This window comes from Eptesicus fuscus, chromosome 18 (assembly GCF_027574615.1).
Source record: "Eptesicus fuscus isolate TK198812 chromosome 18, DD_ASM_mEF_20220401, whole genome shotgun sequence".
NCBI lineage: Eukaryota > Metazoa > Chordata > Mammalia > Chiroptera > Vespertilionidae > Eptesicus > Eptesicus fuscus.
Genome location: NC_072490.1, coordinates 11488560 through 11512357, shown reverse-complemented (window position 1 = coordinate 11512357; position 23798 = coordinate 11488560).

Genomic DNA, 23798 nt, shown 5'->3' with positions numbered 1-23798 from the left:
TAACTATTCTTTGGCAGAATTTGAGGTATAAAATTCAAATAACCTTTAGATTTTTTTAAAAAAAATTAAGGTATAGCCCAATCAGTGTGGCTCAGTAGTTGAGCGTCGACCTGTGAACCAGGAGATCATGGTTCGATTCCTGGTCAGGGCACATGCCTGGGTTGCAGGCTTAATCCCTAGTATGGGGCATGCCGGAGGCAGCCTATCAATGATTCCCTCTCATCATTGATGTTTCTATCTCTCTCTCCCTCTCCTTTCCTCTCATAAATAAATTAAATAAATGTGTGTGTGTGTGTGTGTGTGTGTGTGTGTGTGTGTGTATCTATATCTATATCTATATCTATATATATATATTTAATATTGAGATACAGTTGTTCCTGTGTTCTAGCTACTACCAGACAATTAGTGGTCTATGTATACACTATATATGTGATTTCATGCAATACTCTCCCTATCTGTCCCCCACCCTACACACACTTTATATGCACCATCTTTACACCTCTAGGCTAGCATTGCACACTGACTAGTCATTGACTTTTGACTTAACCTACTAAGAAGTCTACCATCTGAAATTAGGGCAATTTTGGCATTCATATTTGTATTCATATTTTCTGGCATAGCAAAGGAATTCAGTAAGTAATTGATGGATGAATAAAATCTTGGGCAAGCTATGATGAGCTCCTGTCCTCATCTGTAGAGTGAAGATAACCGTACCTAACCCATATTGCTTTTGTCAGGCAAATACTTCACCCAGAATATTTAGTTCTTCTAGTATATCTAAAATGTATTATGTACATCAGAGAATTGTTATGTTTTGAAATAATATGTTTTTCTTTTGATATTTTGTTTTATATGAGTATCTCTGAATTTACCTATAAATATCCATGGCCTTGGTAAATATTAGGATTATTATAGCAGAAATGCAAAAAGGAAAGATAGCTGATCATTTCATTAAAATGAATTCTTAATTGGGGATAGGGAGTGGTGACGGTACATTTGCACATATGTCAAGATTAAATATATGAATTAATTATGTACTTATGATCAATGCCAAAGCGAGGGGGATACTGATATATATTGGGAGTCAACTCTATTCTAGGTACAGCCATGTCTGATTTGCAAACATTCTCTCAATAAGTCATCACAAAGATTCTGAGTTTGGAATGATTATCTACATTTAACAAGGGAGGGCACTAAGGTGAGAGATTAACTCAAGTGCCAATGACGCATATTGGAAGTCCAGTTATCTGAGAAGCATGTTCCTTAGGGACCCCAGCCTGAGATGGAAGGAATGGGGTGTTCCAGGCAGAGCAAAGGACTGAAGGGTCCATCAAGAATCCCGGACTATGTCTGTGAGTTGCCTTTTCTAGTTTACATTCTCTACAACCTCTAAGTCAAAGCAAAATAGAGTTAGACATGAATAAGGTCAGGGAGTGATCAAATTTAATGAAAGTTGGTTTCCTGAGTTGACTGCTGCAGGTTAAGGGTCAGAATTCTATTTTTATAGATAGCCTGGCCATTGTCAACTTGTGTATTTAAGTCTCTTATACTTCTCACCCATAAACAGCTAGATTGCATGGATTTCAGTACTCACTTGAATTTAGATCTGAGAAAGGCCACGGCTAGACACCTGCAGCCAATAGGATGCTCACACGAGAAATCAGAGTATAGGTGGTAAAATGAAAAACAACACCTACCTGCTCTTGGCATCAATAGGGAGCAGTTACTAGCAATTATAGGAAGAACAGGGTAGTAGTGATCCTGGACTCTAGTAACCCAAGAGGAGGCAGCACTTGTCTGGTGGATTGTTAAAAAGGCATCTTCTGTTCCCGGGCAATAACTGAAGACTTTTGGACCCTAAGCCAGAAGTGTCAGTCCTTCTGATATCCAGGAATGATTTCCTTTTTCCAGTTCTCTTCCTTTTTTTTGTGCCCTAACTCTTCCAGTACCATGCCCCTATATTAATAGTTTTATTCTGATATATTTATATATATATATAAAAAAGAGAGGGGGGAAAGAGAGAACTTATTTCTACATAGAAGGTTCTAACTAAGATATTATAGGTATATTGCTCTGGGGAAAAGGTTAAGTTTTTAAAAATAAGACTTAAATTTCACTTAATATAAATAGAATTTATTAATATATTATATTATATTACGATTCATGACTAAACTCAATCTTTTCGGTAGAGTGTTGCCCAAGTAGGCATATTAACAGAAGACTTGATTTTTTTATATACCTCTGTGCTAAAAATCATTGTCTGTTTAAGGTTTTCAAATACCTTATAAATAATTACTTTCATTGATTTCTTAAGTATTGTTGGTCCACAAACAACCATGCTCACTCAGCAATGCAATCCATATTATTCACTTGGCTGCATTGGAAAACAAAAGGTTGTTTCTTTTGTTTCTTGATCATGCTTCTTGTTAATGAATCAAATACCCTTTTAGAAGATAAAGAATTGTGCTGTTAATCAGCATCTTTTTAAAGGCACGTCTACACAGACCTAGGGTTCTTCCTAAAATAAATGTCCCTTATAAAGAAATTTAGATTTTCTACTTTCTTTTCCTTCAAAAGGTATATTTTATGCTTGGAAAGAAAACAAATTCTCTCTTTCTCTCTCTCTCCCTCTCTCTCTCTCTCTCTCTCACACACACACACACACACACACACACACACTTTTACCTCATTATACAAGTTTTCCTGGAACTTAGTGAGTTTTCCTGATTTTATTTACATACATTCAGAGTTCAATTCCAATATGATTAGAACAAGGTGTGAGTAGAACCTAAGATAGCAAATTTTGCAGTAATCTTTCCATTAATAGAATCCAATCCCTGCACATGTTATCTTAGAAATAATGCTAGTATGACAGCAAAAGAAGAAACACTCATTTCTTTTTAGTCTAATCGACTTAGGGAAAACAATAATCCTTTGCTAATTTCTTCCATCAGAGTAGGCATATGTTGTAAAGAATCACATTTAGAACAAAAGCCAACTGCATTAAGTGCCCAAAAAAATAATGCAAAGAATGGTTTGCTTTCTGAGTATGTTAGATTGTGAAGGTTTAAAGAAAAGGCTTCTTTTAATGCCCTATGTGAACTCTTTCTAAACAAACAAACAAAAAATTCTCAAGGTTGATCCCAACCTTTCTGTTTCAAATTATTTCAGTGTGATACTGACTTCTTCCATCACAGTCTATTATTATGTGAAACTTGCAATATAAGTCAAGGCAATTGGGTTGCAAAATAACCATTTTGAGAAAAGGTTCTTTTAAACTGATAGAAGTATCTTACAGTGTACAAGGTGATTTCTACTGCAAAACTAACTATCCCTATAACATAGTACCCTTGTCTTAGTCTGTTTAGGCTGCTATAACAAAAATACCTTAGACTGGGTGGCTTGAACAAGAAACATTTATTTCTCATAGTTTGGGAAGCTGGGAAGTTCAAGATGAAGGTGTTGGCAGATAAAATGCTGGCCAGAGCCACTTCCTAGTGCATGTACAACCATCTTCTTGCTGTGTCCTCGCTTGTAGGAAGGAACACGGAGCTCTCTGGGGTCTCTTTTAAGGACACTGATCCTATTTATGAGGGCCCATCCTCATTATCTATTCACCTCCCCGGCCCCACCTTCAAATATTAACACATTGGGGATTAGGTTTCAACATAATGAACTTGGGGGGCAGGAGCACATATATTCTGTCTATGGCAGCCTTAAAATAAGAAACATGTATAGAGACCAGAGGTCAGCCAATTAAGGCTCATGGGCTAAATCTGACCAGTAGCCAGTTTTTGAGCATTGTTTGGTTTTCACATTTTTAATGGATTATAAACAAACTAGAGACCCAATGCACAAAATTCATGCATGGGGGGTGTGTCCCTCAGCCCAGCCTGCACCCTCTCTAATCTGGGACCCCTTGAGGGATGTCCCCGTAGGATCAGGCCTAAATGGGGTGTCGGACATCCCTCTCACAATCCAGGACTGCTGGCTCACAACTGCTCGCCTGCCTGCTTTCCTGATTGCCCCTAACCGCTTCTGCCTGCCAGCTTGATCACCCCCTAACCACTCCCCTGCCAGCCTGATTGATGCCTAACTGCTCCCCTGCCAGCCTGTTTGCCCCTAACTGCCCTCCCCTGCAGGCCTGCGTCCCCCCCAACTACCCTTCCCTGCAGGCCTTTCACCCCCAACTTCCCTCCTCTGCCAGCCTGGTCACCCCTAACTGCCCTCCCCTGCAGGCTTGATCACCCCCAACTGCCCTCCCTTGTAGGCCTGGTCCCTCCCAACTGCCCTCCCCTGCTGGCCATCTTGTGGTGGCCATCTTGTGTCCACATGGGGGCAGTCATCTTTGACCACATGGGGGCAGCCATCTTGTGTGTTGGAGTGACGGTCAATTTGCCTATTATTCTTTTATTAGATAGGAGGATTAGATAGGATAGAGGCCTGGTGCACAGGTGGGGGCCAGCTGGTTTTCCCTGAAGGGTGTCCAGGATCAGGGTGGGGGTTCCCTTGTGGTGTGGGGCGGCCTGGGCAAAGGGCCTGTGGTGCTTTGCAGGCTGGCCACACCCCCAGTGACCCAAGCAGAGGCCCTGGTATCTGGGATTTATTTATCTTCTATAATTAAAACTTTGTAGCCTTGAGTGGAGGCCTAGGCTGGCCAGGGTGTATGGAAAGCTTGGCTTCCTCCATTACCCCGGCCAACTCAAGCCTCCTGCTCTCTCCAGCTCTGTGGCTGCTGCCATTTTTGTTGGGAATTATTTATCTTCTATAATTGAAACTTTATAGCCTTGAGTGGAGGCCTAGGCCGGCCAGGGTGTGCGGAAAGCTTGGCTTCTTCCATTACTGGGGAAACCCAAGCCTCCTGCTTGCTCCGTGGCTGCAGCCATTTTTGTTGGGTTAATTTTCATACTCACTCCTGATTCTCTGGTGGGTGTGGCTTGTGGGTGTAGCGGAGTTATGGTTAATTTGCATATTACTCTTTTATTAGCTAGGATGAAGAACATGAGACAGAGAAGGCACATGGCTCACAAAGCCTAAATTATTTATTATCTGGCCTTTTCCAGAAAACTTTACCCACCTCTGATATCGATCATGCTTTCTTTGGTCAGAAAATTTACATTGGGCTCAGCAGTGTGGTTCTTTGGTCTTTGCTAGGCTAGGTCACACATCTCTGGTCTGTTGACTGTCAGTTAAGTGATTCTGCTTCTGAGGATCACTGCCGGTTGGTGGGGTGTTGGGAGTACCTTGGCCTTATGTCTCTTATCATCCAAGAAGTAACTCAGCCTTGTTCACATGGTGGCTGCGAGAGCTCCAAGTGGGAGGACTTAAGTGCAAAAGCCCTCTCCAGGCCTGCACTGGAGCTGCAGGTTCATGTCCTTCACTTTCTATGGGTCAAACTGAGTCACGAGGTCAGAGAGACAGGGGAGAGGAGACATGGAGCTGTTTTTACAAACTATCAAACCAAGGGCTTCAGGAGCCGAGAAACTTTACCTGGAACTGGAATGAGGAAGAGGAGAGCTTTCAGCCACCTGCACTGTTGACCCTGTCCTCAGGCTCTCTTGCTTTGATTTTTTTCTTTTCCTTTTTGTTTGTCTCCATCTCTGCACCTCTTGCTCTTTTACCTCTGCTATGGTCCTCACTTTCAGCCTTCTGAGGTCCAGCTACTTTGCTTCTCTTTGCGTAGATGCCAAATGTGTCTGTCCCAGTCTGGGCATCATGAGCTCTTCTAGTGCCTCCGGGGGAATTAGGAAAAGTGAGCCTCTTCTCATGCAAACACACAGTTGGCAACTGAAGTCCAGGGTGGATTTCAGGGAAGATCATTGCACAGGGTTAAACCTGCATGTTCCTTTTCAGGAGCTCTGGTCCCAACCTGGTTCTAGCTCTCAATGTGTCTTCTCGTTTTGATTATCAAGTGAGACTGACTCCTGAGAGAGTCTAATTGCATCTAACTTCAAGTACCTAAATCTTGTCAAGTTATTTGGAGCTCATCGAGTGGCCAGTGGCATCCTGTGTCCCACCACCTGCCCTGGAAGAGGGCATTAGCTGAGTCCCTGAGAAGCAGAACTGCTTTAAGAGGTAATACAGAAAGGAAATTATTATAAAAGAATGGCTTGTGCTCATGAGTATATTTCATGCTGGAAGTTGGAAAAAGTCTGAGCTTTATTTTATACTTACTTACAAATTGTGGTGACACAAGAACACAAGAACACATTCTTATCTCTGTTGTATATTTTATGCATTGTGTAAAGATAACATAAGCCATACCTAGCCTACATTAAAGCTTATTAAAGAAAAGGTCTTGCTTCCTTAACTTTTTCTTGATGGACACCTGAATATTAACATAATTATTTTAATTTTACATTTTAGTCATAGTTGATGTGGAATATTATATTAGGTTCAGGTGTATAACAGTGACTAGATATTTATACAAATTTTAAAATAGGGTCCTCACAATCCATTTATCATTATATCAATGTCTGGAGGGATGTATTACCTGGGAAATTTAATAAAAAGCACACCAAGACCAGTTAAATATTACTAGACATATCACCTTGCAGCTTGCTCAGGCATAATTGCATATAATTAAAATGTACCATCAGTTCTGCTATAAATTTCACTAGTGAAACATTTAATTACTTTTTAATAAGGAAAAAGGCTATATAACAAGTATAGATTTTCCGTCTTTCTCCAAATTCTGCTGGCACTCTTCTGAATGACCCATGCTCTGTTTATCCCCTTCCTACTGGTGTGGAGAAACCAGTATGTGCTCTGTGCTCTCCTGTTCCTGTGCTCACATATTGCTATCCTCAGTTTCTAAATGTATTATGAAGCCACACTGTGTAAGTAAACTATAAGTATTTACGTGGGGAATCTTATTTCTGGAAGAAACCAGGAATGACTTCTCAATCTCTTTGCTTAGAACTATCTGACGTGCTGGGTGAAGGGGGAAAAGATAGTCTGCGCTTGATTATTTCTTTAGCAAAAAGATCACCTGGTACTCCAGACCTATTTCTGTAGTTTTGTACCCCTGTATCTTTGGTAGCAAAAATTCAGAGATCTTACTCTTATAGCATTCCATGTCCCATGTTGGGTGGGTGGGCTTGGGCCATGTTCATTTTTCTGTGTCTTCTATAATCTTTTCAAATCACTTTAAGGGTAAACTGAAAGGTGAGTTTTGTAGACAAGCAGACTTGACTTTGAATCTCAGTTCCATAAGTTACTAGTACAGTGGGGTAAAATGTAAAGAAGACACTTATTTGCTCCAGGTCTCCACCGCCACATCTGCAAAATGGAAGTTAAAATCTGCGTCTCATAATGCTGTTGGGAAGATTTTAAAACATTCATATTAATCACCTTGTGCCCGGAACAATTTTAAATGATTGGAAAATATGTTATTTTATATTTTTAAGTCTCTCTGAGGAAAACTCTTCCGCCCTCATCATATTCATAGAGGTTAACTGGAGACTCCACTGCTGTTAATATATTGCTAACAGAGACTTACTGTGTGAGCATTTCTATACTCTGTGCGGGATTAACCTCTCAAATGCTGCACTTTTGGGATTTAGCCACATGCAAATAAACCCAACATATGTGGCACAACCGTGTACAAAGTTGACTTATTTTTTCTCAAATTAGAAGGAATCCAAAAGGTAGGAGGTCTAGGATTATTAGTGCAGTGATTTCAACAATACTGCTTTTATCCTCTGTTCTGCCATCCTTTCGCCCTTGGTCACAGGCTAGTTGTGTAACCTCAGGGCATTGTGTCTGCATTCTAGGCTGGTAAAAGGGATGGAGGGGGAAGCAAAGGCGTGCCAACCGAACCTGTCATTACTTATCTGCACAACAGATCTCTTACATACCCTGGCCACTCAATTTCTGCTCACGTCACATGACAGTGCCTTTACATTTTTTTATTTGTTTCCTTTTATTTTTTTTTTATTTTTAAGATGAGCATGTTCCCTTACCAAATAGCTTTGGAATTCTGTTTGTAAGAGGGAAGTAGAATGTGATTATTCATAGGCAAATAGATCTCTACAGCACTTCAAATTTAGCTTCTCCAGAAAAATTTTATCCCTCCCTTCTTTGGATGAAGATAAAATGGTGATATTCTCCAAGTAAAATAATTCAGACTTTGGTAAATATAGTATTGAGTAAATTTCTGCCCATGGATTGAGTTATGAGGGAACAGTAGGATGATAGGATGGTAAGGGATGGTGTTTTCCTAAAAACAGTTCAATTATTCCCATATTGTAGAAGTAAGCTAGGAAGTATGGCAGCATATGAAGACTAAGAACTGAAACATATTGTACAAGGAAAGCCAACTGAAATGAGCGTAAGCTTGGGAGTATGTTTCCTCTCTTATGAGGAACATCAGAGTAGGTATACTGTTTACAGATTTTTTAAATCCTCTTTACTATCTCCTATGTATCATTAAAATATTAATTACTTACAGAGCTAATATGATGGTGTTTGAGATAAAGTCATGATTCAATACAAAGAACTGGCCTGTTACTAGTCTTTTCCCCTGTTGCTGACATTTGGGATGAATTAGCAGTGGTCTCTCAAGGGAACTGTGCACAGTAACTCCAAGAAGTGCCCGGTAGTGAACTATGAGGTGACTCACAGGAAGAAGTGATTATGAGGTTCTTTCAGGGGATGGGCTACAATTAGGAAAGTAGTTCAAGAATTGAGATAAGTTCTACTTTTCCCAAGATATATACTAGAGGAAGATGTTTCTTGACAAGATGGAAGCTGATGTTGGGTTATTAGGGTATGAGGAGCAAGTATTTAGAAAGAGTAAAAAACTGGATACTAGACCCTTGCATTCCCATTCACAGGAATGTGACCTCATTTTTAAATATATATCCTATATAATAAAGAGGGAATATGATAATTGACTGTCACACCCTCACAAAGATGGTGGTGCCCATAGCCAATAAGGAGGGAATTTGCTAATTGACTGTCACACCCTCAAAGATGGCGGCGCCCACAGCCACAAGATGGCAGCACCCAGTCCCCTCAGTCCTGCTGGGGCAGCAGGCATGTGGCACGGCTGGGCCTGCCCTGTACACCTGCCTCCAGAGTCCCTCAGCCCCCTCAGACCCCCAGCTGCCCAGGGCTGGCCCAAGGCACAGGCAAGCCTCAGATGTCAGCTACATAGCTGCCCAAGGCTGGACCAAGGTGCAGGCAAGCCTCAGATGGTGGCTGCACAGCCACCCAGGGCTGCCCAAGGCTCAGGTAACCAGGGCTGGCTGAGGCTTGTGCTGCCGGTAGTTGCAGCAGCAGAGGTGTGATGGGGGTGTTGCCTTCTCCTGATTGCTGGGTCACCTCCCGCCTCTGAGGGCTCCCGGACTGTGAGAGGGGGCAGGCCGGGCTGAGGGACTCCCCCTCCAGTGCATGAATTTTCATGCACCGGGCCTCTAGTATATATTGATTTCAGAGAGGAAGGGAGAGGGAGAGAGGGATAGAAATACCAGTGATGAGAGAGAATCATCAATTAGCTGTTTCCTTCATGCCCATCCACTGGGGATAGAACCCAAAACCAGGCATGTGCCCTGACCAGGAATCGAATCCTGACATCCTGGTTGACCTCATTTTTATTGGTCACAATTTCCACTTCTGCTAAGTCAAGGATTATACCAGATCAGCTCCACCTTCTTACCTGAAAAAATTTTCTGGGACTCTGACTTTCAATATAGGCTTAATGAACTTGGAGAGGGTACAAAACGCTTTGCAATAAGCAAGGTCTGGAATGAGCTGCAGATCACTTGCTCCAGTTTGTTCTCCAGACTGGTCATGAGTGGGTCCAACTGGCAGCAGGAAAGAGCACTGCATCTTTGTGTGCATGTATGATAAGTGGTGTTACTGCAAATGTCATTAACAAGGACTTGCCCTCCGTTTTCCAATGGAGATGCCATTTTATTCATTCTACAGCTATTCATAATGAGTTACTCTAGGCAAAATTATGCATACAAAGATTGCCCGAGAAAGCTGACTGGGAAATCATTAGTTATGGTATAAATTTTAGGGAAATTGCTACTAAAATGTTATTGAAGTATAGCTAAAAGGAAATTATGTTTATCTGGGGGATTAAGATTTCATTGGGAAGGTGGCCTTTGAACTGAGCTTCAAAACTTGTGTAGGGATTTAATGAGTGCAGAAGGCAGATGGTTCATTCCAAGCTGAGGGAAGAATTATTTTTAAAATGGGGTTATAATTTAAAAGATTATAACAGAAAGGTGCAATGCCAGATCCATAGTGTTGACTTGGAAAAAAGATTTAGAGATAACTTCCTTTTTTTTCTTTCCTTCCTTTCTCCCTCTCCTCATTTCTCCCTTCGGTTCTTCCTTCCTTCACCCCTTCTTTCCTTTTCTCCCTCTGGTGTTCTTTTTAACAGATAAGTAAGCTGATTCAAGGAAGAAGAAGGGATCTATCCAAGGTCACATTGCTCATTACTAGCAGCTGGGAATTGTGCTGATTCTCCTGACTCCCAGGCTGCCATTAAGAAATGAGATGGAGTCATATCCTGAAGCACCTTGCTTTCTAAAGCAAACAATTGCACTTACTATTGTAGGCAGTCAGAAACCAATGCTGTAGCACAGCCTGGCTTGTGGTTTGGAAAGGTAATTCCAGAACTAGTGAGACAAATTTGATTAGAGTTAGGTTGATGAGTAAGAAAACAGTGGTGATTTTCTCGGCAAGATCTGAGGAATGTTATTGAGAAGGGATGGGAGAAGTTGGACGCTGACACAATGAGGAAAATTGCCTAAGTGCTACTATGTCCCACGTATGGGGACTAAAAAACTTTACCCCAATCAGCCATTCTCTCTAGGCCTAGTTATCTATGAACATCTACAGTGGTGACAATTTATAAGATCTTAATGGTATAGAAAGTTGAATATGTTCCCTTTTCAGTTTCCATTTATGGCAGAGAAAGTTGGCCTACAGAGAGGTGGTCTTGTTAGCTCAGAAAACAAATATATGTATTGAGAAAAAAGAGAAGCAATTGAATCATATATCTAAAGAGTACTAGTGACTTTGCTAATTGCTCAGCTGAGTCCTACATCATTTTGTAGCCTGTCTAGCATGTTATCTGCAAGTAATTTCCCCAAACATGTTTTCTATCCTTCAATAGCTGGTGCCATGCTTCTAAGCTTCTGTTTTCTAATTTGGATGAATGAGTGAACTTGGCTGAGGGGATGCATTGTCAAAGCTGATTTATGTTGTTGTCAATCCGAACTGCTTAGCTCTGCAGCTAAAATTATCCTTACATGCCCATTGTTCAGAGTTCAGAAAAACGCCGTCTGTTCTATTGTTTAGCCGTGGCCAGGATACAGTTGTTGTTCTTTTCCCTATGCTTCAAGCTTTCCTACGGTAACGGATGATCTACTGCAGAGGTTTGTGGAAGCCTCACAGGAAAGGCAAGAGCAGTTTTACAAATGGGCAGCGGTGTGCTGGAGGTGATACAGGAAAAATATCTGAAAGCCAAAAAAATTGCCCACCATTTTTATTTTCCTAGAATACATTCAAGCACTAATGAGAGAAACCAGTTTATTTTTTTCATTATGGCATAAACCATCAAAACTGTAGTTCTTCTTTCTTAGGCAAAGCAAGAGAATGCAGAAAGTCAGAAATATCATAAAGGATGATCAATGATTATGTGTATGAAGCCCAGAGTGATTTCTCCAAAGCCAAAGAGTAGGCTTTTCCGTATATACCTTTGCTGCTTCAGAGTCCAAATAGGAAACAAAAGCTTTACTCAAATTAGAATAATTTGAGAAAGGCTTATTTATAAATGAATTGTAATTTTTTTTAAAAAAAGACAGTGCACTGAATTTGGGAAAACTCCCTTCTCTCACCACCTGTGGGCCTGAGTGAGTGGAATGGTTAATGGAATCTAGAACTAGAGAGATATGTGGAAGGGTCCACTTGGAGGGAAAGAGTGACTTCGGTCACAGAGCACAACTAGCCTTAGCTGTGTCTCAAGAAGGAGCCAGAGGAACAGATAACTACCTACCTATTCTTCATTCCTCACATCTCCTGGGCTCCCCATTGGCTAACCGTAATTGGGAACCAGAGAACCAAGAATCCCAGTGCAGCTTCTAAAGTGATTACAAGTCAAACTCAAAGACAGAAAGAGAGGAAGAACAGTTCTTTTCCAAGTGAATTCAATTCCTAAGATCATCCTTTTTATTATAATACTATTAGGAGGCTTAACATCCCATCTTTTACCATAGCTGATGGCTATATATAGCATGTCGCACATTTTTGAGATCTTCCTTTGATTAATGACTTCATAGAATTCCTGGACCTATATATGAGGGTCTCATTTTCTTTGCTGATTTTAGTAAGACCTTCAATCACTTTTGCTTTTAGCGATGCCTATATTCTTGAAGTAAGACCCTGTGTTTCCTCCATTTTGTATGGAAAGGTTAGACTCAAATTCAGTGTGAACATTTTGTTAGCTTTAATTTGAGCACTTTGTAAAATATCAAATATGAACATTTACCTGGTAATGTACTGTAAGAATAGTCCCTCCCCAATTTTATAATATACATTAAATTTAAGAAATTCATGGACTTTTCCCATTTGTAGTTAGCTTTCAAAAGTTTCTCAGTAAAATGCATTTCAGAAAAAAATTCAGTGAAGCCATTTTTTAGAAAAAAAAATTTCTTTCTTCCCACATTTGAGCTAAGGAACAAGAAACAATCACAGCAGTGAATTAATTACTCTAATAACATCTCTCATAATCACATTCTTTTTAGAACAAGGGTCCTTTTCCTTCTTGTATTAAAGAACAGCCAATCAAAACACAGAGATAATTGTTCTAAAAACTCCTGGCTCTCCCTTTTAATATAATTATTTTAAATATCTAGGGAGAGAAACGAAGGAGACACAATCAGAGGAGGAATTAATTACTCTATTAACTTTGCTTTTACTCAGCTTCATTTATTCACAGTTCTGGAAGAGGCTTCCCCGAGGTCACCATTCCTTGTATCTGCCACCTGTCAGGGATGCTTCGAAACCATGCAGACAGATGGATCGCCTCCTAATGTTTTTGCTCCACTGTTTAGTTTTTTTTTTCTTTTTTATTATTCCTCTTTCTGTGCTTTTTGGGCTGTAGTTATCCAGAAGAATAAAAAAATAGGTGTACTTTTGTTTTCATTCTTCTCTAGGACCTTCTTCAGTTTCTTAAAGATAATGCGCACTGTCAAAAGTGTACTTTATTTTCCTAACCGGTTTGGCTCAGTGGATAGAGCATTGGCCTGTGACTGAAGGGTCCCTGGTTTGATTCTAGTCAAGGGCATGCACCTTGGTTGTGGGCACATCCCCAGAAGGGCGTGTGAAGAAGGCAGCTGATCGATGTTTCTCTCTCATCAGATGTTTCTAGCTCTCTATCCCTCTCCCTTCCTCTCTGTAAAAAATAAATAATATATAATAAATAATATATATATATATATATATTTTAAAAGTGTACTTTATTAAATCTAGAACTTATTTTTGGAAAAGTAGCATACCTTCAAAGATACATTTCCATTTTGAAGATGTGAGCTAAAATACTGCAAGGTGGCCCTAGCTGGTTTGGCTTAGTGGATAGAGTGTCGGCCCGTGGACTGAAGGGTCTCGGGTTTGATTCTGGCCAAGGGCACATGCCTGGATTATGGGCTCAATCCCCTGTGGGGGGCATGCAGGAGGCAGCCAATCAATGATTCCCTCTCATCATTGATGTTTCTATCTCTCTCTCCCTCTCCCTCTCTGAAATCAATAAAAAATATATTATAAAAAATAAAATAAAATACTGCAAGGTGGATGATGACAGCACTCAGGAAACACCGCAGGGAGCAGAAAAAGGAAGAGGAGACATGGGGAATACTGCCTCATTCCCGCTACTGGCCATAAATGTCATTTTCAACAGTGATATTTATTGTTGAGATTCTCTTTGGTTCCCTGAACATTTATCATCTCTTAAATATTCCCTTTAAACATTTTAAAGAGGATAAAAATAAATTGTTGTTCAAAATAAAATTGATCATGCATCTCTTTGTCTAGTGCAATAGCATTCTTTTGAAGAAAATTGTAGAATAAGTGAAAGAGTCTGTCATTGGATAGAGTTTAGGTAAAACTCCTATTTATGTTGTCTCACAAAAAAGAATGACCGTTGCAATTAACCTTATGTCCATTTTCTCATACTTTCTCTTCAATATTTAGGAATCCAGAGTTTGGATTAAAGACTGAGTAGATGTAAATTGCAACCTCTAGGTTATAATACCTAGGGCTATAATAATTCTGACTTTGAAGAATTTGGAGGCAGAGACCTAGGTCTCTGTCCAGGGACACCATGTAGTTAGGAGGTTCTGTCTAACAGATTTAAGTAATTCCATATCCCATTGCCCTCAGGTATTGCCCTCTATGTATCTTTTGCCCTTGGGCGTGATTCTCCTAAAGGGTTAACTAGCAATACTACAGTACTTCAGCACTCACTTTTTTAAAAAATAAATATTTTATTGATTTTTTACAGAGAGGAAGAGAGAGGGATAGAGTTAGAAACATCGATGAGAGAGAAACATCGATCCGCTGCCTCCTGCACACCCCCTACTGGGGATGTGCCCGCAACAAGGTACATGCCCTTGACCGGAATCGAACCTAGGACCCTCGAGTCTGCAGGCCGACGCTCTATCCACTGAGCCAAATCGGTTTTGGCAGCACTCACTTTTATTATGTTCATTTCTCTGTCTGAGCTCTACAAGGAGGTTATTTAAGTGTTTTCCATGGGAAGCCAACTGGAGGTTTTCTGTCTATTGGTTTAAGTTGATTTGATATCAAACATGCTCACAAAATAATGGAAACAGCTACATCAGCTTTTATGAACAACACTTCAAAATATAGTGGCTTAAAACAACAGTATTCTTTAGCTCAGTTGTCTGAGTTCGCTGGGTATTCCTTCTCATACATCTGTGGTCATCTGAAGGTTTAAGGGGAGGATGGATAATCTATCAAGAATGACCTCACATGTCAGTTTGGAAGTCTGGTCAGTCTATGTGGGCCTTTCATGATCTCCCATCATCCAGCAGCCTACCCCAAGCTTCTTTGCATGTTGTATACTGCAGTGAATAGTCGTTTCCCCCCACTCCCCGAATTCTTGTTTCCCTGGAACCACAGAATGTAACTTTATTTGGAAATTAATTAAGATCGGATTATACTAGATAGTGGTAGGTCCTAAATCCAATAACTCATGTCCTTATAAAAAGGGGAGAGGACAACAGACACAGAACCAGAGAAGAAGGTCATATGAAGATGGAGATAGAGATCAGAGTAATGTAACTACAAACCAAGGTAAGCCAGGGTGCTGGTAACCACTGGAAATTAGGGGAAAGCATAGAATAGATTTCCCCTCAGAACCCTACAAATAAACCAGCCCCACCAACATTGACTTTAGACTTCTAGCCTCCAGAAGGGTTGGTAGCTTTTTTTTTAAGCTATCAATTTGTGTTACTTTGTTATGACAGCCCCAGAAAACTAATAGTGATGGTTCCAGGGCCCAAAAGAAGAGAAAAAGAGAGTAAGCCCACTGTACAAGGGCTTTTCAAGTCTTTGACTCTCATTTGCTAATGTCTCACAGGCCAAAGCAAGTCCCATGGGTAACCAGAGTCAAGGAATGAAAAAGAGTCCCCAGCTCTTGATGGGAGGAGCTGTAAGTTGCCCTGAAAGATTGAAAGGGACATGGACACATATGGGGACAACATCTGTCAAGTTTGGGTTTTTCTTTTATTGCATTCCACCTCTGGCCTATACCCTATGATCTATGGCTAGCATATGGCTCAAGGATGCCCCTGAAGAGCAAGTTCTTTGGAAAATACTATGAAGGAAATTATTAAATTAACTGATAAAAAAGATCAGCTTGAATTGACTATAGGCTGTTGAAGTCACAGGCCAGGAATATGGTCTTTTGCCTAATAATAAACAATAATTTAGAGTCCAGTGGGACATTTGGACTGGACAATTATGACCCAAATTTTTCATAGTTACCTTATTAACATGGAGATCTCTTAGAAAATAAAGTAGACCAGGAAGTGTCCTAAGATCATGTTTCTGTTATTTTGTGTGATTTTTCCCCCCTTCTTTTACATAGCTATCAGCTTCATGGAAAGGCATATGTAATAGCTAACAGAGCATCTTTGTCACTGCCAATTTCTTTGGTGCCCTGGGACATTAAGAAAAGAACTCCTACAATTTCTTATATATGCTTGTTCAGATGGTATGCACCGCACTAAGCTTACATTTCAAAGGACTTGGTTCTTTTCAAAATGCTGTAAAGGCATTATTAAACAAACTGACAAAAACATTACATGGATGGTGGATTAGAGAAAAATACTTAATCAATATAAATTTATGAATGTGTCAACTCTACTGGTGGCATATAAGCAAATATTCCCATTCTTAAGAAATACTCATGGAAGTATTAGGGGAGGGGGCATGATGTATACAGCTTACTTTCAAATTGTTCAAAAATATGTAAACATATACATATAGGATATAGGTAAAATATTAACAATAGGAAAATATAAGTGAAAAAGCAGGCAGGTGTTATTTTCACTATTTTTATTTTTGCAACATTTTTTTAGTTTGGCATTACTTCAAAATGTAAGGCCTAACATAAAAAAAAATAACTTGGTCCTCTTTTACAAAATCAACTGACAACTAAGTCATGTCAATTCTAATTTCTCCTTGTTTCCTCTCTAATACTGCACAGTTGTTGTTTTTTTCCTGGGAAGAAGGTGACTGCCTTATGTGGAAAGATTTTGATTAGGTCACATCTACTTTGGAAAGGCCAAGTTCTTATGATTGTTTTACTCATGCAGAGGGTCTAAGTAGGCAGCAATCTGTCTGTCAGGCTGTACCAGATGTCCCAGCTATTAAGTTGATCTACTACCCAGTGCCCACATTCTTTCAAAGGCAGGCTAATGGCGGAGAAAAGCAGGTAAGGGAAATGTCAAGGAGAAAGGCAGTAAAGGCTGGGAATTGTATTCTAGTCTGCTTTGTAAACAGGAAGATGGATAGAAAGTAGAAGCATTATGTTCAATGGCCCTCACTGAACATGAAAAATAACTTTCCTATATTAATAGATGGCATTAGGTATATTCATACATCCCTTTTATCACAACCAACTCAGTCATGCAGTCACAAACTCAGTGATGAATAAGAAAAACAGTCCATGTCTTAAATATCTTTTATTCAGTTACCAGTGTGTCAAGAAACTCAATGTGGTGGGGTTTAAAGGTGAAATGGCTTTATTTTCCCATCACTGCTTTGTAGAATTTCACATTGCTTTCCATTAACGATGTCGTGCGAATTCCACAGCTTTCCATTCACTCGCAGTTATTAAAATGTGGACCATGTTAAAGCTTTAAAAACCAAATCCATTCACTAGTAGTTATTAAAATATGGTCCATTTTAAAGCTTGAAAGTCAAACTCAATTTAAAATTCATTTCCTCACCCTACTCTACATAATCCCCCATTCTCTTCCCCATCATTGCTGCTGCCAATGAAAATCTGAGCTGAGCTGCTGACTGGGGAAGGAGAGAGTGAGAAGATTTCTGATTCTGAGACTCATACCTCTTTTCTAGTCCAGCTCATCCAGAGAGCTGCAACTGGGTAGAAGAGGGGCATAGTGAAATTTCTCATTAATTAACCAGACAAGGTTTGAATGCTCTTGGTATGGGCCACTCCTGTTGCTCTTGACCTTGGTTGTCCTCTAAATAACAGACATGTAAATCCTGCCTCTCATGGAATGCATGTTCAACTTACTACATTCTGTGGTCTCCCCATTTACCTTTCCTGAACCTGAGTTTGGCAATTTAAATGGGACCAGATGACTCAAGCTTGGCTACCATTTGACTCCTAATGAAATATTTAGGTATAAATCTAACAAAACATGTATAAGACTTCAATTTTGAAAATTAGCTCTGTATCTAATATTGTATTTAATTGTTTTTGTATCCGTCTTTCTCAGACTACAGTTCTTTAGCATAAGTCATGTACAAGCATTTTTATATGTTTGTATTAAGCATTCTTACTTTTAAATGGTGTAAATGTTTAACAAAGTGATTAATAAATGAATGAAATAATGACAAGCATGCATTTGGAGCTTTGGAATGTAGAGATTATTTTGAATGGAACGTCTTTTAATCAATGCAGAAGCCAGTTCGGGCAGTGAAAGCTAACACTGCCTCATGGCGCCTTTGTCATTGAGAAGGCTAGACTTCATTGTGATTAGAATCTTCAAATTACCTTAAATCTTTCTCCATGATACTTCCACTTTCTCTACTAAACATGCTTGAACTTTAGCTCTGAAAAAAAAAAAAAGTTTGGATATGTAGGAAGCCCGTGGGAGGAAAGGTAGATACAGAGATGTGTCTACTGACTCATTGCTTGCCTTTTCCCCAAAGATCTACCTGCTCATCCTAAGAACAGAAGAGCAGTTAGCTAATTAGTATCCTTAAAATCCCTCAAGGAAAGTATTCCAATAACTGGCCTTACTTTCAGTTCCAGTTCTTGATCTCTCCCTCTCCTGTGACTTTAATTTTTGTTTTGTTTTATGACAATTTCTACACTCTCACCTTCTAAATTATATGATCCTTAAAGATAAGAGTGTGGCATTATTTATATTTATATCATTCACAGGTACAGCACAGCCATAGGCTTTGCTCATTGTAAGTCCTCGGAAATATTCCAGGAAAGAAAGAACAACTGTTTATTTATTGCCTATGTGCAAGGCATGATGTTACATCATGGGAACACACCAGTGTGAACAAAACAGCTATGGAAGTGTAGAAGGCACATGTCAAAATAAATAATCATATATGCAAATGTAAACTTATAAAGTATTATAACTAACATTAAGGTAGATAATGTATTACTATAATATGACTGAGGTGAGAGCAGAAACTATGCTCAGGGTCAGATAAAGGCATCTCTGAAGAACTGACATGTACACTAAAATCAGGGCTAAAGATTTTAATAGAAATTAATTAAGATTTAAAAAGAAAACAAAGAAAATAACATTCTAGCAAGATGGAACAACTCTATGAGAGATAGGGAGGGTCTTGAAGAACTGAAATAATCTAACAGAATTGGGATCTCTCCCTCCACCTCGTAATCCTCTTCACTTTTCTTCCATATAAGAAGTTAGAAGATGGCCATCCCCCAAACAAATAAACACTTCACTAAGAGGTATCTCCATCTTGCTTGCATCTGAGATCTATCGCAGCTGGGAACTTTGCTTCTCAGTGAGGTACACAAACATGTATCCCCTTGTAACCTGAAGAAAATTTCTTTCTATTAAAAAAAAGTCTTATTAGCACAGCCGGTGTGGCCCGGTGGTTGTGGTTGGGCATCAACCAATTGAACCAAGAGGTCACTGGTTTGATTCCTGGTCAGGGCACATGCCCAGGTCAGGGGCATGCATGAGCTGTGTTTGATGTTTCTCTCTCATCAATATTTTTATCTCTCTATCTCTCTCCCTTCCTCTTGCTCTAAAATCAGTAAAAACATATATATTTTTTAAAATCTAATTACTCCACAAAGGTTGGGAGACATAAATAATCAGGTAACTTTGATGTAAAAACCACTGGTGTCTTCTTTATTCCAATGGTGTATTTGTCTTCAGTAGGTGATCGCTGACTTTTACTGCCCTAAGCTGCAGCCTAAATATTATCTCATGTCATTTTGAGAGGTTCATTTTCCCCATTTGACAATTCTAAATCAAGTGCTTTAAAACACTTTTTAGATTTGTTCAAAGTAGAGAGATAGTTTAAAAACACACCAAATCAAACTGTAGGAGACTAAAGTATGGATGTGAAAAGGTCTTATATCTTTTGTCAGCAAAACTGCAGCTGTCCTACTCTGACCACATCATGAGAAGGCAGAGTCCTTTGTAAAAGACAGTAATGGTGGGGAAACTAAAGCAGGAGGAAAAGAGGAAGAAAATAGGAGGTGGATTGGCTCTGTAGAAGAAGCCATAGGCATGAGTCTACAGGGGCTGAGCAGGGCTGTTGAGGACAGAACACTGTGGATATTACTTATTTGTAGAGTCTCAGGAATCAGAGATGATTCAACGGCATGTAATGCCCACAGTAAAGATTTACTGTGACTGAATTTTATATGATTTGAAATTAATTATTGATGGATATACAGTGAATTGTAATTTTTCCACTTCCTTAATATTATCAAATCGGGTTTTTTTTTTTGAAATGACATTTTGAAGGTTTTATCATTAAGGAACGAAAATTTGTTGAAACCTTAATCAACCTTGATATATACTAAAATACCTATGCCTGCTATTATTATTAGCCACTGATGTTCCAAATAATTTGAAAGGATAGAGAAGACTGTTTTGTCACAGTAGACCTCAATCAAGCCAAGTAGCATAAATAAACACTAGGTTAAAAAATTAGCATGTTCTGGAAGATTCTGAGTGGAGGCAATTTGTAGATTTTTTCCCTTTTATTTCTTTTCACTTGGAAAATTATCTGGACCAGTCTTTTGTATTTCCTATTCCAGTAATTGTCAAGTAAGGCCCATAGCTCAGTATTCTCACAGAAACTGCAGCCTCTATTAACCATCTGTTGTTCCTTTAATTACGGTTTACTGTGATAAGTCTGAAAGAAGAGAGATGAAAATTAGGTAGAGAGTCCAAACCAGAAGCACTCATGTATCTTAGCCTAAGAAAATGATTTTATTAGACAACTTTATATTCCAAAATCCATTCAGATGTTACAGAAGATAAATTAATTATCTAATTTGACACTGGATTTTAATAAATGTTGGATTTCAGTAATGTTTAGGTTTGGAATAATTAAAAGGACACCATAGGAAAAATATGGTAAATAAATAAGAGTGTTCGGTATATAATAAGTGTAACTATTTGGACCTCAATATTAAATCTACCTCTACCTTATTACATGAGAAAGATATCCAGGTAAATTCCTCTCTCCATTTTAAATCTAAAAGAAATTGCTGTAGTAATAAATCAAATACCTAGTTCCATCCAGAAAATTTCTGGGGACATTGTGAGCACTCAAGACTTCAATAGGGGACCTGGAAAGCACAGCAAGGCCCATACTTTGGAACTATCTAATTTCACATGAAATAATATGAAAATAGCTGCCATTGTAATCAGTACCCCCTCAACATTCAGGCTGTGACTAAATCATTCACACATTGTAAATTTTCATTTCACTTTTTCTTCTTCAAAAATACTATTTTGGGAGTGAGTTCTGGTAAAAAGGTAATTGGATGAAAATAATATAATCCCAACTGTGGCTGAAACATTTTATGATTGTGAGATGCTAGGAAAGTTATTCATACTCTTAGGTCTAGGTTTTCTCAACAATTAAAAACTTAAATATGAAACAAAAGTCATCTCTTCAAAATAATCTGTTGGTTTCTCTTTTCTAACTTTTAAAAAAAATGTCTGTCTTTATGAAGAAGTTTCTTTTTTTAATCCTCACTGAGGATTTTTTCCATTGATTTTTAGAGATAGTGGGAGAGAGAGAGGGAAAGACAGAGAGAAATATTGATGTGAGAGAAACATCAATCATTATCAAACCCGGGGCCTTTTGGTCTGCAGGCTGACCTCTATCCACTGAGTCAAGTGGGTTAGGGCTATGATGAAGTTGCTTTATGATGGGTACTAGAGGCCCAGTGCACAAAGTTCATGCACGGGGGGAGGGGTGTCCCTCAGCCTGGCCTGTACCCTCTCGCAATCCAGGATTCCTTGGGGGATGTCTGACTGCCAGTTATCCCTCTCACAATCCCGGACTGCTGGCTCCTAACTGCTCACCTGCCTGCCTCATTGCCCCTAACCTTTTGCCTACCCACCTCATTGCCCCTAACCACTTGCCTGCTTGCCTCATTGCCCCTAACTGCTCGCCTGCCTGCCTAATTGCCCCTAACCACCTCTGCCTTGGGCTCCACCACCATGGCCTAATCTGGAAGGACATCCAGAATGACGTCCAGAAGGTCGTTCAGCTGTCCGGTCTAATTAGCATATTAGGCTTTTATTATTATAGATAGTTATAGTTTCCTTTTTATTTGGGTACTACAGGCCCAAATTTATTTTGGATTTGTTGGCCTTGTGGAATCTTCCTTTAGACGTTTTAGAAAATCTTTTGCTCTTAAAATATTGCTTTCATCACATTTTAAGTCACTTTTCCTACTAGAAATCCATTTGGAGTTATGCTCAACTATCTTCACTATCTTTAACTTATGCTTTCTTGTTCTCCTTGCATGACATTCTATTTACTTTCCTTTTGTTTTAATATGTTTAATTTAAATATAATTCATATACCATAAAGTTAGTAATTTAAAGTGTATAATTCAGTTTTCAGAATATTTACAGAATTGTGCAAACATTGCCACAATAAATTTTAAAATATTTTTATCAACTTAAAAAGAAACACTGACAATTAATAATCACTCATTTCCCCCAAACTGACCCCTAGGCATAGGCAACCACTAATCTACTTTCAGTCTCTATAGAGTTCCCTAATCTGGATATCTGACAAAAATGTATTTAGACAACATGAGGCCCTTTGTAACTTCTTTCACTAACCGTAATGTTTTCAGTGTCCATCTGTTTTGTATCATGTATGAGTACTGCCTTCCTTTTTATTGCCAATAGTATTTCGTTATGTAGATAGACCACTTTTAATTATCCCTGATGAACCTTTAGAGTGTTCCTACTTTTTGGCTATTATGAATAATGCTACTATGAATATTTGTTAAAGGTTCAATTGTCCCTTCTTCCCCCCCAAAAAAAATTTACATGTTGAAGCCCTAGCACCCAGTACCTCAGAATGTGACTGTAGTTGGAAATAGGGCCTTTAAGTAGTAAAAATACGTTATAAGGAGTCCTTGGCATGGCTCTAATTGAAGATGACTGGTGTCCTTGTAAGAAGAGATGATTAAGACACAATGCAGAGTTATTAAGAATACCATTTGAAAATACTAAAATAAGATCATCTACCAGCCAAGTAGATGGGAGACACATTTCAGAAATAGTCCTACTTATACCTCAATCTTGGATTTACTAGCCTGCAGAACTGTGAGAAAAGAAAAATATATATATTAGTTAAGCCAGTTACTTTGTGGTATTTGTTACAGTTGCCCTGGAAAACTAAAAAAAAAAAAAAATCATATACTGAAGTCTGTGATGAAGTATGTTTTCATGTATCTTAGATATGTACTTAAGAATGAAAGTGTTGGGTCATATGATAACTATACACTTAAACTTTTGACAAATGGAAACCCTATTTTTCAATATGCCTGCACCATTTAAGTTTCCATCAGTAGTATTAGAGGATTCTAATTTCTCCACATCCTCACCATCACTTGCTATTTTCCGTCTTTTTAAATTATTATAGGCATCCTAGTAATGTGAAGTGATATCTCATTATGGTTTAATTTGTATTTCTATCATGGTTAATGATGTCAAGTGTTTTTTTCTTTTAAGTGCTTATTGCTATTCATATATCTTCTTTGGAGAGATGTCTATTCTAGTATTTTGCTCATTGTTTTTTGTGACTGAGTTATGTGACCTATCATTATTGATCAAATTTTTCTTATATTTTCTAGATACAAGTGCTTTATCAGATACATCATTTTAAAATATTTTCCCATCCTGTGGGTTGCCTTTTCACTTTCTTAATGGTGTCATATCCAAGAAAACGTTTGCCTGACTCAAGGTTGGGAAGATTTACTCTTCTAAGATTTTTACAGTCTTATTTTAAATTTAAGT